Source organism: Meriones unguiculatus, chromosome 6, assembly GCF_030254825.1.
Source record: "Meriones unguiculatus strain TT.TT164.6M chromosome 6, Bangor_MerUng_6.1, whole genome shotgun sequence".
Taxonomy (NCBI): domain Eukaryota; kingdom Metazoa; phylum Chordata; class Mammalia; order Rodentia; family Muridae; genus Meriones; species Meriones unguiculatus.
The window spans coordinates 91,481,644-91,498,495 of NC_083354.1; positions in this window are offsets into that span (position 1 = coordinate 91,481,644).

Here is a 16,852-nt window from a genome sequence, read left to right on the forward strand (position 1 = left end):
AGTGGTACCACTGGTCCATAGAATTTTAAACAGGAATAAAAGCCTTTGGCATTTTCTGTGCATAGTATCTTCCCCTTGAACAGCAACAAAAGGATGCTAACTTCATTCTGTATAAATAGCTTTAGAGACTCATTTGGTGAAATCAGAAGCATTTCCAGGTGAAGCATCACCATACTGGAATTGTTTCAGAGATTGTCACTGAAAACTACGTTGTATCCTTGTAACAAAACACCAAGGACATCCTGGAGAGAAGGCTCAGCAGTTGAGAGTACTTGCTGCTCTTGCAGAGAGCCTAGGTTTGGTTACCTGCACCTACACAGCAACTCACAACCTTCTCTAATTCCAGTTCTAGGGGGCCTCCTTTCAATTCGATGCTAAGAGACATATGTGTTTGATAATAGTGAGTCGGGAGTTAGTGTTCTGTCAGGAGGCAGTGCCCAGGGCCCATGGCTCATGGTAGGTCATGACCTCATGAGCTTGTCATACAGCCCCAAATAACCAATCCCTGTTAAAATCACTGCAGTCTCCATCCAGCTCTATAACTCATAAGAAAGCACTGGGCAGAACAATGCACCAGAATTCCTCTTCACTCCCTGGAGTTCTGCCTTACTTTTCCTTAATAAATCCATGTTTGCTATGCACATTCCTTTAGTCTATTTCCATATTCTTCATGGAATGAGACAATAATCCGGGATACACTGGCTCAGGGGGCTTTGCTGGTCATTTCTAGAATCCTAGCCTCCTCTTCCCTCTACTTCCTAAACCCCCACAGAGAGACAATGAAGGCTCCATGATGGTCAAAGAACCATCAATAACATCATAGATAGAAAATCTATGGAAAGGTTATTTCTGAATTTCTTGATGTCAAAAAGTGTGTGTGTGTGTGTGTGTGTGTGTGTGTGTAGTGTCTCAGTGTTTGTGTGTGTGTATGTCTGTGTAATGTATGTATGTGTATGTGTGTATGTGTGTGTGCGTGTGTGTAGTACTATAGATCAAACTTAAGGCCTCACACATACAAAGCATGTACTGTACTCTGGCTTCTATCAACAACATAAATAAATATTGTAAAAGTTATGTACTTGATTTTAAACATTGTCTATAACTCATGATAATCTAACATTTTGAAAAAGAAACCCAGAAAATAAATACCATTTCTGAGTCTGACTACAAACAGCATTTAATATCACTGAAATCACTGGTCAACATCAATCAATCAATGTACTATCACACATGTCACTATAATCAACATCTGAGAAGTATTTATACGTATTATCTAAGACAGTACTACTAATGATCAGTATAATCCTTTCATTTAACCACCACTAGGGACATTGAATATCTGTGTCTCTTCAGTCTACACACGTTAAAGTGCTACGGAAACTGGTAGTGTTGGGAGGGGAGGTCTCTAAGGATATTATTAGGTCAAATGAGGCTACAACTCTATGACAAGATTACTGTATTCTAAAGGGGGAAAACCAGCAAAGGTCTCATTGGCTCTCTGCCACAGGAGGGCACAAGGACAAGCTGTGTTCCGCAAGTGAGGAGGAGAGCTCAGAAACTGACCCTGCCCTCCCTAGGTCTGCAGTTTCCAGCCTGTGGGAAGGGGTTCTTAAACTGTCCAGTATATGGTGTCTGTTGTGGAAGCACGGTTTCCAGTTTTCTCTTCCTGTATCATCATAAGGAGAGCAGGGTTGCACGCAGCAGCTTCACGTGAGGATCTCTGACTTCTAGAAAATGTATTGACTCAGTTTTCTTCAGATCTAAGAAGCTTCTCATATCCCTGCATGTAACCAGGTATTTTTCAGGAACCTGTGTAAGTCTTATTCCTTGAACATAAAAATTTTTAAACATGTTTACTTTTTTTTTAACCTCCTATGGGTCTTATGAGGGATTAAAAACCAAAAATGTGAAGTGTATTATAAATGTAGTAAAATCATATACCTTAAGTGATGCAGAATTTGGCAGAATGTTATTACAGGAAGGAAATAACATATAATCTAAAATACAGCCTATTTAAAAAACTCATGTTCTCTGCTGTAGCAAAGGTTTGGTCTGCGTTTGGAAAACAGGCGCGGCCTATGTAGAATAAATGTTTCCAGAACAAATGGTGCAATAAAAACTGTTGTCTCTTGAGGTTCTACGCCTCAGTTAATATGAAAATTTTACTGATGTGTGAATAGAGGTCAAGACCCCCAGCTCTTGACTGTTGTGCTTCAAAAGGACGACTTTCTTTTTGAAATGTCAGTCCTGAACAGTTGTTTCTTCCAGGTGTCTACACTGTTATTTCTTTGTTGTTTTCCCTGCATTTATTGGGGACACACAGTACAAATGTACACTCATAAAAGTCTATTGTTTCTTTTGTAAAGTTTTTTAACCAGATAATGCTTTCTCCAGCAGCAAACACAATTCTTTGTTTCCTTTTTATTCTTTCCTAACTACTATTAAATGCAAACAAAATTTAATTTCATCCAATTCATTATTGTTTGGAGGATGTTGCCCTAAAAAAGCAGGTGTTCTTTTTTATTAGGTAAATTTGTTGTAATTAGAATAATTTGCATCCCACAGATGAAACGCTGTCCAAATTCAATGATCCAGAAGTCTTTGAACATTAAAGTAAAAATGTGTATTGTTCTTTATTACTCCCTGATGAAATTGGACTTGGCAGGAACAGAGGCTGGGGCAATGCCAAGTTAATTCCCAGAGTTTGCAATCAGCGAGCATGCTGCACCAGAGACCAAGAAGAAGCATGGTGGTGCATGAGCACCGAGCCAGCACTGGTCATCACCAGGAACAGGATAGCAAAAGGGCCTACTTATTAGAAAGAAACACTACAATATATCTTGAAGTGGTTATGGGCCCTAAACCAAAATACCTGAGAAAGTTGAGAAGATGGCTTTTTAAAGAACTGCTTCTTCTAACAGAATTACCCTAGTTTCTCTGAAAAACATTTGCTTATAAAATAACATTTCATAGACCTCTTACAAAACTGCTCTTCTATAGCTCTCAGAAGGCAGAGACAAGTTGCCTTAACCACTACACAATCTTCTGTTTACTGACATGTCACAGCATCAAAAGTATTGCTAGTGTGTTTTGACACAAAGGAAAATGAAGATTTTATGTATTTATCTGTTTTTTCCATGTTATATTTGTTTTGTCTTTTGTATAGAGCTGATGGTCAATCCCGAGGTTCCACACGTACCAGCAAACACTATCCAGGCATCAATGAGATAGTATCCAGGCAACAATGATATTGTTGAATTGAAATCACAGATATGAACTTAAGGGAGCCTGAAGTTTGCTTCTTCTCAACTTGCAAAGAATTTAAGATGCTTTTAGGATTTCTGAATCACAGCTTTCATCAAAGATGGCTAATCTGATGTGTACCTACTATTTTTGTCTTCCACCTCTTGACCTCCATGGAAATTTTATAGCATGAACGATGTTCAGTATATGTCTACCTGGTACAGTTGGTTTTGTTTGATTTTGTTTTTATGGCTTTTTGTTTTGTCAGCTATAATCAACCAATAGCAATAATAGATAGTTAGATAGATAGATAGATAGATAGATAGATAGATAGATAGATAGATAGATATTCTAAGGTTGATGTTGGGTTTGGGGTGTCCTAGAGCTGTAGTTAATACTAATAGCTCTTTTTCTTTCTAAAATGTCCTAAAATTGATTTGGAGACAGTTGTGTAATTATGTAGATGTAACAGTGAAGATGGTAAGACTGCTTGATTTCTGCAAAATATGTTACTTTTAAAACATGAGACTGTAGGATGCTGTGTAGGGTGCTGTAGGATGTAGTTGCATGCTCAACTCCATGTTTGATGACGCAGTCCAATCTTCAATATAGAGGATTACTGGGAAAAGAAAGTCTTCATTGGAGGATTCTTCATATTAAAGCCCTGACACCAGCTCAAGGTCTCCACATTTATCAGTTTCTCTTTCTAAAGCTAACGTTCTCTTCTCTTTTCATCCCACAGTCTTTCAGTAGGGATGAAATAGGTCTTCCACATCCTTTGACATCCTAGGCATAAGCAGAATGTAGACATTTTTTTTTTGCTAACTTGAAATATTTCATAAGAATGTATTCCCCAAATATTATTATTAAGTCAAGGATAATGAATGTTTTTATGATATTGCAAAAAAGAATGCTAATGTGATGGCATTGTTTACCAAAGTAATTGTGTTGATTTTTTTCTAGTTTTTTTACTATATTAATCTGAAGCAGGACTTGTGAAGTTTTTTCACATGTGTCTCTGTGTGGTGTGTTTACACATGCATGTTTAATGTGTGTGTAGATGCACATGTGCAGCAGACAAGATATTTAGGAAAGATAGCTTCCTTGATTAATCTCCGCTTCATATATTTAGTCTGCGTCTCTCACTGACTGAGCCCAGAGCTCACTGACTTGGCTAGTCCTGCTAGCAACTTTCTCCAGGGATCCCCTATCTCAGCCTTCTGAGTACTAGTGGTAGCTGTGGGGTCCCATGCTCCCCAGACATGTACATAGATTCTGGGAGTCTTGACTCTGGCCCTCGCACTCGTGAGGCAAGAGCTCTACTCACAAGGCAATCTTCTTCAAGTCCCTCTTTGGATTTTATTGAATTTACTTCAATAAAATATTTGTATAGTGATTCAACACTAACTTGGATTGTGTATTCTCCTTCATCTGCTACCCAGTTATTAAACATTCACTTATTCTAAGATCAATCCAGGTAAAGCAATGCCCTCACCCCTACTTTTCATTGTCAAAATGAAATGAAGAATAATTACTGATATGCATTGGTGATTCTAAATAGTCTAAAACTGATTTTGTTGATGGCTGCATTGTTCTGTGACTAGAAAAAAAATAATTAAATAATTTAAATATGGCGCCTGGATGCTAGAGCAATAAGACTGTTATTTGAAAATGAAATAAAAACAAATCTCAATGCCTTTCTTGGAGTTTCTATTGCTGTGATAAAAAAGCATGACCAAAAGCAGCTTGGGGAGGAAAGGGTTTATTTCAGTTTTGCAGCACCGAGCTCATCATCCAGAGATGTCAGGGCAGAAACTCAAATCAGTGGCTAGAGGCAGGAGCTGGTGCAAAGGCCTCAGAGGAACATTGTTTATTGTCTTGTGCCTCTTCGCTTACTCAGTCTGCTTTCTCACAGTGCCCAAGATCACCATCCCACAGGTGGCTTCATGCACAGTGAGTGGGGCCCTTCCACATGAATCATCAACCAATACAATGCCCTTCAAGCTGGCCTACAGGGCAATCTGATAGAGAATTTTCTAAATTTCCTGTTTCCAAAATGATTCTAACTTGTGTCAAGTTGACATAAAACTAGCCAGTACAGTCAATGAAATAAATGTTTAGTATCTGTTTCCACAAATTGTGTAATTATCTAACCTAAAACCAAAATCAATTTCATGGGATGATTTCTGAGCACAGTGAAAAAGGAAGTAGTTACCTGATTGAAAAAAAAATCATTAAAAATGTACTGAATTTCTACTTGATGTCAAACATTGAGGTAATAGTCTCCATTTTATTTCATCTATAAAACAGGAGTAAGGTGATTGTCATACTACATTTGCTGTTAGAGTAAGGTAATATTGAGTACCTTGACAGGACAAAGAAGAAAATATGCAACGGAACTTTCTAAACTCATGGAGAAAATATCTGTTCCTATTTTATTGACTGAATGGAAATGTACACTTGAAAAAATTATTGACTTGCACAATTGAAATAAATGTGCTATTTTAAATATGGATTATATTCCAGAAAAACCTATGAAGAAAGATGTAGCAATTCAAGTGACTCCTCCAAAGTTATATGCTGTAAACTATTGATTTTATTGTTCCCTAACACAGAAAACCAAATCAATAAAAAAAATAGAAATAAACTATATAATTGGCAGTCAAGCAACAGTGTACTCAAATTATGGTTTTTCTGTTGTGAATAACATTATTCCAGGCAGTTAAATCTCTAATTATTAAGACCATGTGGCAGCATGGAAAATGTTTTGTGTAAAAATTATAAACACTTAACTGGAACCCTGGACTACAAAGCTAGCATTTTATGGATTGCTGACACTGAGATTAATGAGATTCATAAATCTAAGCTCTACAGTCTTCAACAAAAATGTAGTTGATTCTCCATCTTCCTCATTCCGTCTAATCAAAATAACAACAGTAATTAGAAATGATACTGTCAGCAAAACCGAGGCAGTAGAGTACATCAAACACATCGAGTGTCGGGGAGGCTCTTTACAAATCCCTTCATCATCCTTCCTCAGTCAGCAATAAAAGACATTGTGGAAAACCGGCATGCTGACAATGGTCACTACTAGCCTTATAATAAATATTCATGCTTGTTAAGCATTTCGCAATTTCACTACATTACTAAGTAGAAAAAAATGCCTTTAATATCTTCATATATGATTTTTGCATAAATGGAAATGCTATAAACATTTGAAATCTCTCAAAGACTGTATAATAATGTTATCAGTTTGTTTTAAAGTTTGTCACCAGCCTGTACTTATAAACAAAGGTCTTTGTGTACACTTGATAAAGTTAGGTTTATACCTAATATATCAGTTAGGGTTACTATTGCTGTGATGAAACACCATGATCAAAAGCAACTTGGGTTTATTTGGCTACATTTTCACATCAATGTTCATCATCAAAAGAATTCAGGACCGGAACTCAAACATGGCAGGAACCTGGAGGCGGGAGCTTATGCAGAAGTGTGCTCCTGACTGGCTTGCTCTACATGGATTGCTCAGCCTGCTATCTTAGATAACCCAGGACCACCAGCCACAGGATGGTGGACCCTACAAGGAGCTAGGCCCTCTCCGAATCAATCACTACTTGAGAAAATGCCCTACATGCTTGCCTACAGCTTGATCTTATAGAGACATTTTCTTAATTGGACTTCCCTCTTCTTAAATGACTTAAACTTGTGATAAGTTGGTATGAAACTATCCAGCAACCTAATATTATTTAAAAAAAAAACCAAAACAAAACTTTAGTAAGACCGAAAAGCATCATGACTTGTAATAATATCCTATATTGATTTTTGGCTAAACCTAGGGAGAAAATATTAAGACCCTAAAAACATTTCAAAGAAAAATTTAGAAATTAATGTCTGCTGGATTTAGGTTCCTTGGAGACAGCAGCCCTGATAACTTATGACCTGTGCTTGCTTGTAAAACAGATCTATCAATCTGTATACTAAGCCTTCCTGGTATGGAATATTTGCGTGAAATATAGCATGGAACATGCTCACAGCCCTATTTCCATGTTGTTTATCCTGTTTCAAGAAGTAAAGCAGCCAGAGGTGAGGTGAGGCAATCTATTGCACATACTTTTCGTTTACACATTGATATCCAAGACCCAAGAGAAAGGACAACTTGTTGTTGAGCTGTTGGGAGGAATCTTTAGAAGTCAGAGTCTGAGTGGGGCTTGGGACTGTTCTTTGAGGGTGCTGAAGGTGCAGCAGTATTGCATCATAGTAGGGGCATTTCACAAGCAACGGAGATCGTTTAAGGAAATATGAAGAATCAGAACGGCCCATTATGGCCCCTCCCATCAAAAGATGATGAAAGTAAAGGGACTCTAGCCAGCTTACAAATATAGCTCTGGCAGTCCATTCTTCCCATTCCCTCTGCCTTGCTAAAAGTTGTTAGATTGCATTCCTAAAGCCAGCCGCCTGGCTGTTTCCTCATTCGGCCACCTCATCCTGACGTGAAGCTGACTAACAAGGTCCAGCTATCAAAGTATTGAAGCTCAGCAATCAGAGGTCCCCTTTGGGTCACCTAATTAACACGCCCAATTAAAATTAAACAGCTCATCCTAATAGAGGGTTTCCCCGTTTACCTTTATAAACTCCCACTTGCCTATGGAGCACATGTGCCTCTTCTCTATCCAGAGGCAGTTCTCTTGTCCCCTCTAGGACAAATATCCCTCCCTTCTTCCCTTTTCCTTCTCCCTCATCCTCTGTCTTCTGTCTTTGTCCCTTATCCCTGCCCTTTGTCCCTCTGAGGCAAATAAATCTCCTTTGTGTTGAGAACTTGGTCTTGGGGTTCCTGAACTAACACCATTCCTTTCGGAAAGAGAATGCATTTTCATACAAACCAGAGATTTCTCAAATCTAGCAGGGGTGCGTTGTTTTATAACTACTTTTCTTATTTGTGTGTGTGTGTCTTTGTTAGTATAAATGTGTGTGTATGTGTGTACACCTGTGTGTGTGTGCGTGTGTGTGTGTTTGTTGGGGAATTACATGACTACATGAAGCCAGAATAGAGCAGGTACTGGATCCTAGAAGTTGGAGTGTCAGGCATTTGTTTGAAGCCTAGCCTGTGGTAAGAGTGCTGGGATCTGAGTCCAGTTCCTATAATGGCAAGCAGGTGCTTTTAACTTTTGAGTCATCTCTCTGGCCTGGCCTGTGTTTGTTTGTGTTTGGTATTTTGGAGAGAGGGTAACGGTAGTGCTCGCTAGCCTGGATTCTCCTGATTCCAAGTGATGGACCACAGAAGCCTCCGTAGTATCCAGGCTTAGTATAAGTTTTTTTTAATCATTTAAATTTTTAATTAAATAATAAATTCTTTAAAAAAATAATTAATGTAGTTGTTTTGTTTTGTTTTGTTTTTTGCCCATAGCTATTGATGTTTCTAAAATGATTTGCACTTTAGAAGCAGATGTATGCCAGTGTTTCTCTTCTTTCTGCTGTGTTGTCTACCAAACTCAGGCATAATCCTAACAATGTTCACATAATAAACATCGCTCTGACTGAAGAACCACTATTGTTTGAATCTCTTAACCATGTATGACAAGTTGCAAGTTTCTGGATACAATCTTGTACTTTGCTTTGATCAAAAAATTTTTATGAGTATTGTTTACTTTGTAAGTGAAAGAAAGAGGCTACTCAGAAGATACATGTTTTGGGTGGGGGTTTTTTGTTTTTAAATTTGTTGTTTGTTTGTTTTGAGACAGGGTTTCTCTGTGTAGCCCTGGCTGTCCTGGACTCGATTCGTAGACCAGGCTGGCCTGGAATTCACCTCCCCCTGCCTCCTGAGTGCTGGGATCAAAGGCGTGAGCCAACATTGCCCACTTAAGACATGTGTCTTAAAATACTAGGTTTGGGGTGTTGCTACAGCAGATCTATATAAAGAATTAAGGTTTTAAAATCAAAATTTAAAAGATGAGTTTCTGTTTTTATTGTTATTTATGACATACCCAGCATATGGCTTACAGAAATGCAGTTGGTTCTGTTAAACATATACACACCCCACCACACACACACACACACACACACACACACACACATATAGTCACAGTGGTTTGCAGTAGAGAATTCCTATATGAGTAGCGAGGGTAGAGGTTTGCCCAAAGTACAAAATTTTATATATAGTTTACCACCAGAATGGGTCTACATGTTAAAAGCAAAAAATGACCCTGTTTCCTGATGTAATGGAGTCAGTATGATGGGATGAGATACTTACTGATGACTAAGCATCTAATTAGTACTCTTTCCCAGAGCCACGAAGGAGAGGTGAGTACTGGTTGAAGGATGGAGGAGTGAGTAGATAAGGGTTTTCCAAGAACCGAATCGTCTGGTCTGCATTTTTGTTATAGAAAGAAAGGTATCCTGAGAGGAGGGGAACGTTTTGGGGCACAGAACATAGACTGCAGCACTATCTAGAGCAAGCAGAGCTGGAGCTCAGAGTGAAGGGGAAAACAGAACTAGATGCTGAGAAATGAAAGAGCTTGCAAAGTAGGAAAGACAGAGGAAAAGGTTCTGGATTTCCTCAGAAAACCAGTGGAAAAATATAGGAAAAATATAGTAGGGTTCTCGGCAGTAGAGGGGCATGACCACATACTGAAAAGAGAAATCTTGACTTTACGTCAGCTGTTTGGCGAGGACAACAGTCACATGGGTTTGCACAGTGGACTTCGGGATGGGGAGAAGCTGGCGGATTTGAGATAGAGGTCTTAGCATCTGGGTGCCGCCTTAAGGGAGAGGAGGTGGATGAGGAAAAGCTCCCTGGCTTGTGAGTTAGCCAGCAAGCAGGACCATCTACCCAGACAAAAGCACTGAGACTTAAGCCTGCATTCAGACTTTGGGGTGTTAACTAATTCAGAGTTAAGGAGTGATTCTGTGGCAGCTAAGCAGAGGCTTCTGGAGCAAGAAAGGATATGCTGATTGAAGGTAAAACATTGTCTGTACTGACGGATTGACTGAGAGTCAACACATGTACTGGCTGAGGAATTCTTATGAAACTGCAAAGAGAAAGCAGGTAGAGAAAAAAATGTTTCACCTCGAAGTGTGTAATGTGTGCAGAAAGTAGTATAAGGTCTACAGAGAAACTGAGTAATCGCAGCCAGAATATAAGAAGGAACCAGGAATTGCTATTACCAATGAAGGCAAAGAAAGCGTGGTTGACAAGCACACACCTTCCAAGGGTTTAGGACAGTAGGAGTGAAAGGCTCTATGGTTCATAGTTTAGTGGGGAGTGAGGAGTTAACAGGTTAGTAGGAACTGGAGGCCCTGAGTTTGAGCAACTCATTCAAGGTTTGGGGTTATGAGGAAGAAGTGGAGGAGGGTGTAGGGTGAGCTCTCTTGGGGGTTTTATTGTTTTTATTTTGCTGTTGTTATTGTGTGCTTGTTTTCTTTGATTGGTTTTAAACACAGAAAATGCACAGTGATATTTAAAAGCTGACATCATTGTGAAAAGGAAAAGGGTAGTTGATAATACTGTTTCAAAGATAGTAAAGGCCAGAACTCAGAAATGCCTCCATTAGGAAATGGGTCCCTTTCTTGATTCCAACAAAGAGAAAAGATGAATGTAGGAAGCAAACCTGTACTATTCTTAGGAAAATGCTGCGGGTTCGATTTAATGTTTGCTTTCGAAGGGGGGGGGGCTTGGTTTTCACCAGACATTCAGCCTCAGACTGAGTTTCCTGTGTTAAGAACAGAGGATTTGAAATAGGATCATTTGCAGCAATGAACATGAGAGTACTATGAGGTTGGAAGCTAGTATTTATAATAATTGGTTTCATATGTGTATATCCCTGTGACTGGATATTCTTACTTTTTTTTTTTTTTTGGTTGTGAGCCTGGCCTTTAACTGCTAAGCAATCTCTCCAGCCCTTATTACATTCTTTTATTCTTTTTACCAACTGAAAATTTTACCTCTTTTCTCCTTATAGTCATATTTCTAAATTATTTTTCAGGTGGTCAACAATATTTATTCCCTAAAGATACCATGATAAGTATTTGTAAAGTATTCTACTTTACTGGAAACTGTAGCATACATTTAACGGATTGACTTTGTGGAGCAGATGTAGCTCTCAGTTTTCAGTACAAAGCCAACCTTTCTCTTAGCATGAAAAGTTAGTAATGCCTTATCCATGTCCAAGAGTGACTCCAATGCAGAAGTTCTGAGATTTATTAAAGATACTCATCACTTACCGCTCAGGGTAGCCAATGGCTTTATTTTGCTGTCCTCCACTTCATACCCTTTTCTCTCTTTATAATCATGTTCGTGGTTCTGTTGTTATTGTTTTTACCATTTGTTTTCATCTGGAGAACATTTTTGGCCAATTTCTTTTTTAAATAACACTTTAAAAACTTTTGAGAATGTCATACGTGAGTACTGTATTTTCATCATTTCTAATCCTGCTTCTTTCTACTCCAACTCTTCTGTTTCCCCACTCCCTCTCAAATCACTGGCATTGTTTAAATTATTATTGTTTTACTCTCTCTCTCTCTCTCTCTCTCTCTCTCTCTCTCTCTCTCACACACACACACACACACACACACACATGAAAAGCAGCAGTCTACTTTTGCCAGCTTGTTTTTCAAACAGCATTTCTGTGTGTCTGGAAGTATAAAAGTGTTTATGCTATTTATCTTTTAAAATGTATTATCAACAACTTCAACATTTCATTCAGGAATATCAGAATGAAAGATGGTTATAGAACACTGGAGTACTTAAGAAGGTAAAAATTTAGAACTGTCCATCAAGAAGCATTTATGAAATCGATTATAGAAGACCCTGACCAGCCTATGCATGCTAGCTCCCCAATATTATAGTGTACATCAGTAGACTTCGAAGGTCAGAACATATGTCTGTTTGAGGTTTTTCTCTGGCAGTATGAAGCCTCTTTGCTGGTACCCACTAAGCAGCAGAACAGAAACGTACATCCTCTAGGCAGCACTCTGTCTTGGCTGATGGGAAATGGTGCTCAAATGCTCTAACTTCCTTATACCTCAGTTGCGGAAAGGCAGAGTTGGGTTTTGTACACTCTGGCATTGCACGTCGTGTAAGCCTCCCCCATTTCCTATTTCTCTGTGTCACTTTGCCATCAACATTTCCAGGGGTCATCTCTTATTTAAGCCATTAACACTGACACTCTTGGTTCAGGGTTTGATTGAGGAGGAACTCAAGTACCATGTCAGTCACATTATCGTATATAATTTCTAAAATAACTTAAGAATTTTAAAGTATAGTGAGAGTAAAAGAGCACAGATAAGAGGACATTATATTTCTATTTTCAAAAAAAAATTGATCTTGTGTCCACTTTAAGTATGATAGGGCTCTTAAATATCTGAACTTACATATATTATAAATTATATATAAGACAATAAAGGTAATTTTTATTATGATACACCTTTGTTCATGTGCTTTCTTTGTTCAGAGCTGCATTCACCATACTATGTTATCAGAATTTCCTCTTGGCACTTCTCTGATAGTAAACGCTAGTACTAGACATGGAAGGAAATGTGGGCAGTGATGCTGAATGCTGTTTTTATTTGTGTTCCTCCTATCATGTGTAACGGTAACATAGTGGTTGCTTCTCCAGATTCACTCAGTGTCATTCTGGGACGAGTGCTGTAGAAGGGAATCCTAGGGCTTTCCTGAGCACATCACAGAGGAGAATGATTATCTTCTGAGCATCCAGAACATTCTTTCCCAAGGGTGTGATGTATGGGGTCCACTCTAAAGCAACAATTTTCCAGGAAACTGGTCAAGACATGAGCAGAAAGCAGGGAGTACAGAAAGAATGAGCTCTGGAAACTGTGGCAACGCTGGAAGTCATTGTGCTCTGCACGACTGAAACAGAATCATATGCTTTTCGCAGCATCTCTGTTGGGGAAACTTGCCTTTAAAAATCAACCAAGGGATCTTCAGTTGAGAAGGAAATGAAAAGGATCTACACTTTGAAGCAAGCTCTGGGCACAGTGCGTTGGAAGTGCAGAACGTGGCGGTGTCCAAGGAATTTGTGTTAAGTTTAAAACAAAGACCCGGATGCTTGGAAATGTCAAACTATTTTAAAATATGTTGCTTCTACTTGACTAATAATATGAAATTGCAGAGTGTCTGCAGTGCTCACTGGGGAAAGCACAAAATGAGCAGTCAGGCAGTGGCTGCGATGTTTGTTTCAGAGTCAGTTGCTCTCATTTGCATTCACACCATGTATGTCTGTTCTTGAGAGCACTAACTAGAAGCTTCACTATTAAAGAAAAATGAAACAAACCAAAACCCAATGGCAAATCTATATTGAGTGTACAATGGTTTCCATGTCTGCCAGTCACGGCAAAATTCATTCTTCCAAAACAATTTGGAGGTTGGGATGGGACTCAGGTGTGGTGTGATTGTCTGGCTTGCTCCAGGCCTCAAATTCAATACACAACACAAACCAAAACCTATCAGAAGGAGAAAAGACATTTGAGGCATGATGTCCTTGCCTTTATTCATAAATCACAAAGGTATGATTTTGTCAAAGTGAAGATGAGGTTGAGCAAAGAAGAGAATTTCTGCAGTGCAGCTTAAAACTCTGATTCAGAGCCACCAATCACCTCTGTTCTGTGCTTATTCCTTTCTCCTCTTCCTCCATTTTCTTTATGTTGTCCTGTTTTCCCTTTCTTCTTGCTAGTTATAATTCTTTAGATACTTTTCCTTGAGCAAAACACATACACACACACACTTATATATGTGTATCTAGGACAATTATACACACACATACCTCATTCCTACGTATGTATGTATGTATGTATGTATGTATGTATCAATCTATAATCTACCTATGTATATATCTATCTATTAATCTTATTTAATCTACCTACCTACCTGTTTGTATTTGGACATCTCAGGAGTCATCAAAAATCTTCCTTATATGATGATCATTAATACATCTTCAAATCACATTTCATTTCCTACAAATCCTTCTTCAAACATAATATCCAGAATTCAATGGAGATATTATGAAACAGTAACATTATCAAATATGAGAACACAGATGAAAAACTTGATGTACAGGCCTCACTCTCTGAGTTTAGCCCCTGGAAACCCACAGTGAGAGATGAAAATGACTCAGGAAGTTTTCTTCTGACCTACACCATGCACTGTGGTCTGCAGGCACCTACACTCATAAACACACATCACACACACAGGCGCACACACACTCACACACGCATGTACACACACATGCATGCATACATGAATGTGCATACACACATAAATAAAAATGTTTAAATAATACATATTTCTGATTTATAATCAAAAATAGCAAATAAAATTTAAAGTAATACAATGTTTGTGATTCATAATCATTGATAATGATTGTTAACAGAATATAGTTTCTGTTTGCTCTTTGCTTCTATGTAAATGATTTGTTTTTATCAGTTCATAGTATATAGAATGCTGGTAAAATTATAGAAGATGAATTTAACCAGATTTACATCAGTAATTCTTCAAGTGGCGTGGTCACATTGGCATGGCACTAGACACCCTATTTTATTGTTTCGTTTATTTTATTCTATCAGTCCCCAATCCGCAGCGTTGGGAGTCTTGGCGCTGCACACAGACATAGACATGTGTTGGAGAAATCCGGTTGGACAGATTCCTAAAGTTTTCCAAATGATTCGTGTATGACAGTATTAGGAAGCTGGATTAGGATAATTTTTCACTCCCTAAAACTGACTATAATATTTAACTGCTTTGAAATGAAACCATAAATTATAATCTTCATGGTGAAGAAAGAAAAGCTGTCAAAACACATGCAAAATTGTTAAAAATATAAGTGGATGTGTCTGACTTCACTCGATTTAGAACTCTTAAGACTTCTTTACACTTAGAAAGAAGAAGAGCTTGAATTTTAAAGTCTAAATACAATGAAAAAATAAATTAAGCATTACCTTAACCAGGCTCTCAAACAACAACTTCAGCAATCTCTCTCCAGTTAGTTATTTTGATTATTCATCCAAAACCCTTAACTAAGCTGTATGTAATTTTAGCAGGAAGAAATAAATTTTCCAGGAAGAATAAGTTTTATAAGAAAAAAAAATAAACTGACGGAGTTTAAATAAATACTTTATTAGAAAACTGCAATTAATGGTGATAATGGCAAAACATAAAGCAAATTATGAGAATACGGTAATTGTTCTTCCTACTAGGCTATAAAAATGTTTTAAAGGACACATTAATACCACTCTCCCTCTTAATGCACGTTTGGGCATCAGCCCAGGTGCCATTTCTAGAAGAAGTAAGCACTTAGCAGGACCTCCTGGAGAACTCCATCAGGAGCATTGCTGGGGGAGCTGGGCCTTCAGTTGGAAGCAGTGAGCAGTCACTAGCAGCTCGTAACCTCCAGGGCTGCTTCCACAGCAGAACAAGGAGGGTGTGGAAGCATGCCATCTTGGGTGCATTTCCCAACTCTTTTTCTGTGTGTTGTACTTCAGATAAATATCACCTTTCTCTATACTCGTGTGTGTGTTTGTGTCCACATGCTCTGTCATCTTCTTTGCCTATACTTACCTACTTCTCCATCTAAAATTTAGAGGAGAGAACAACAAAGTGAAGTGTCTAGATGTGGAGTTGCCTGAAGTAAAGAAGAAACATGTAACAATGAGCCAAGGATTGCTACCTAGGAAATCAAGGACACAGAAAGCCTCAACGTCTCCATTCAGTGGTGATAGATCCAAGTCTTCAAGCCTCACATGGGCCTGAGGTGGAGACAGAGATAGGATACCTTGAAGATGACAAATATTAGTATCAATAAGGATGAGAATAATTATCAAAAAATAGAACAAATACAATGTATGGCTGCTGAACCAGAACTGCACAATAACAAATAACAAAATAACCAGAATTACAATGATAAAGATTTCCCAGTCTAAAATTCTGCTGGAACAGTTCAATGGGCCAGTTAGAAAAGTTATAGGCTAGTTGGAATAAAAGCACCAAAATAGTCAAACTTTATTAACAGTTTCTAGCCAAACATGTATTTTAGAGAATGACTCAACAAATGCGTAATTTGCAAGGATGTTAGATATTCATAAAAATTAAGGGCTAGTTTGGCTAGAATGTCTAAGCAGTCTACAACTCTCGAAGTTGAGCTGGTAAGGTGTCTGCCTCACAAGCAAGAGGCCTTAAGCTCTGTTGGTAGAGGCCGCGTGGAAATGCCAGCATGGTAATCCCAGTGGGAGGAAAGTGGAGACAGGAGTTTCCCTGACGCGCCACTGCAGTTCGGCCTATGCTGGTTGAGGAGCAACAGAGCAAACACATGCCTGTTTGCTACTCATTAGACCTGAGAACACACACTTATAGACCAAATGAGGAAATGGTCAGTAATCAAAAACAATACATTAGAAATCAATGACTCAAGGTATCTAGATGTAGCCAGCGATTTTGAAAATCAGGTATTTAATTTCTAAATAATACTCTACCAAATAAATTCTGTGGAGCTTTCAGAGTATTTGGAAATCATAGACAATAAAAGCACTTTATTTATGCCCTAACTTAACTGGTAGTTCTAAGTCAATATTTGGATAGAAATTAATAGTTTTATATCCATTAATG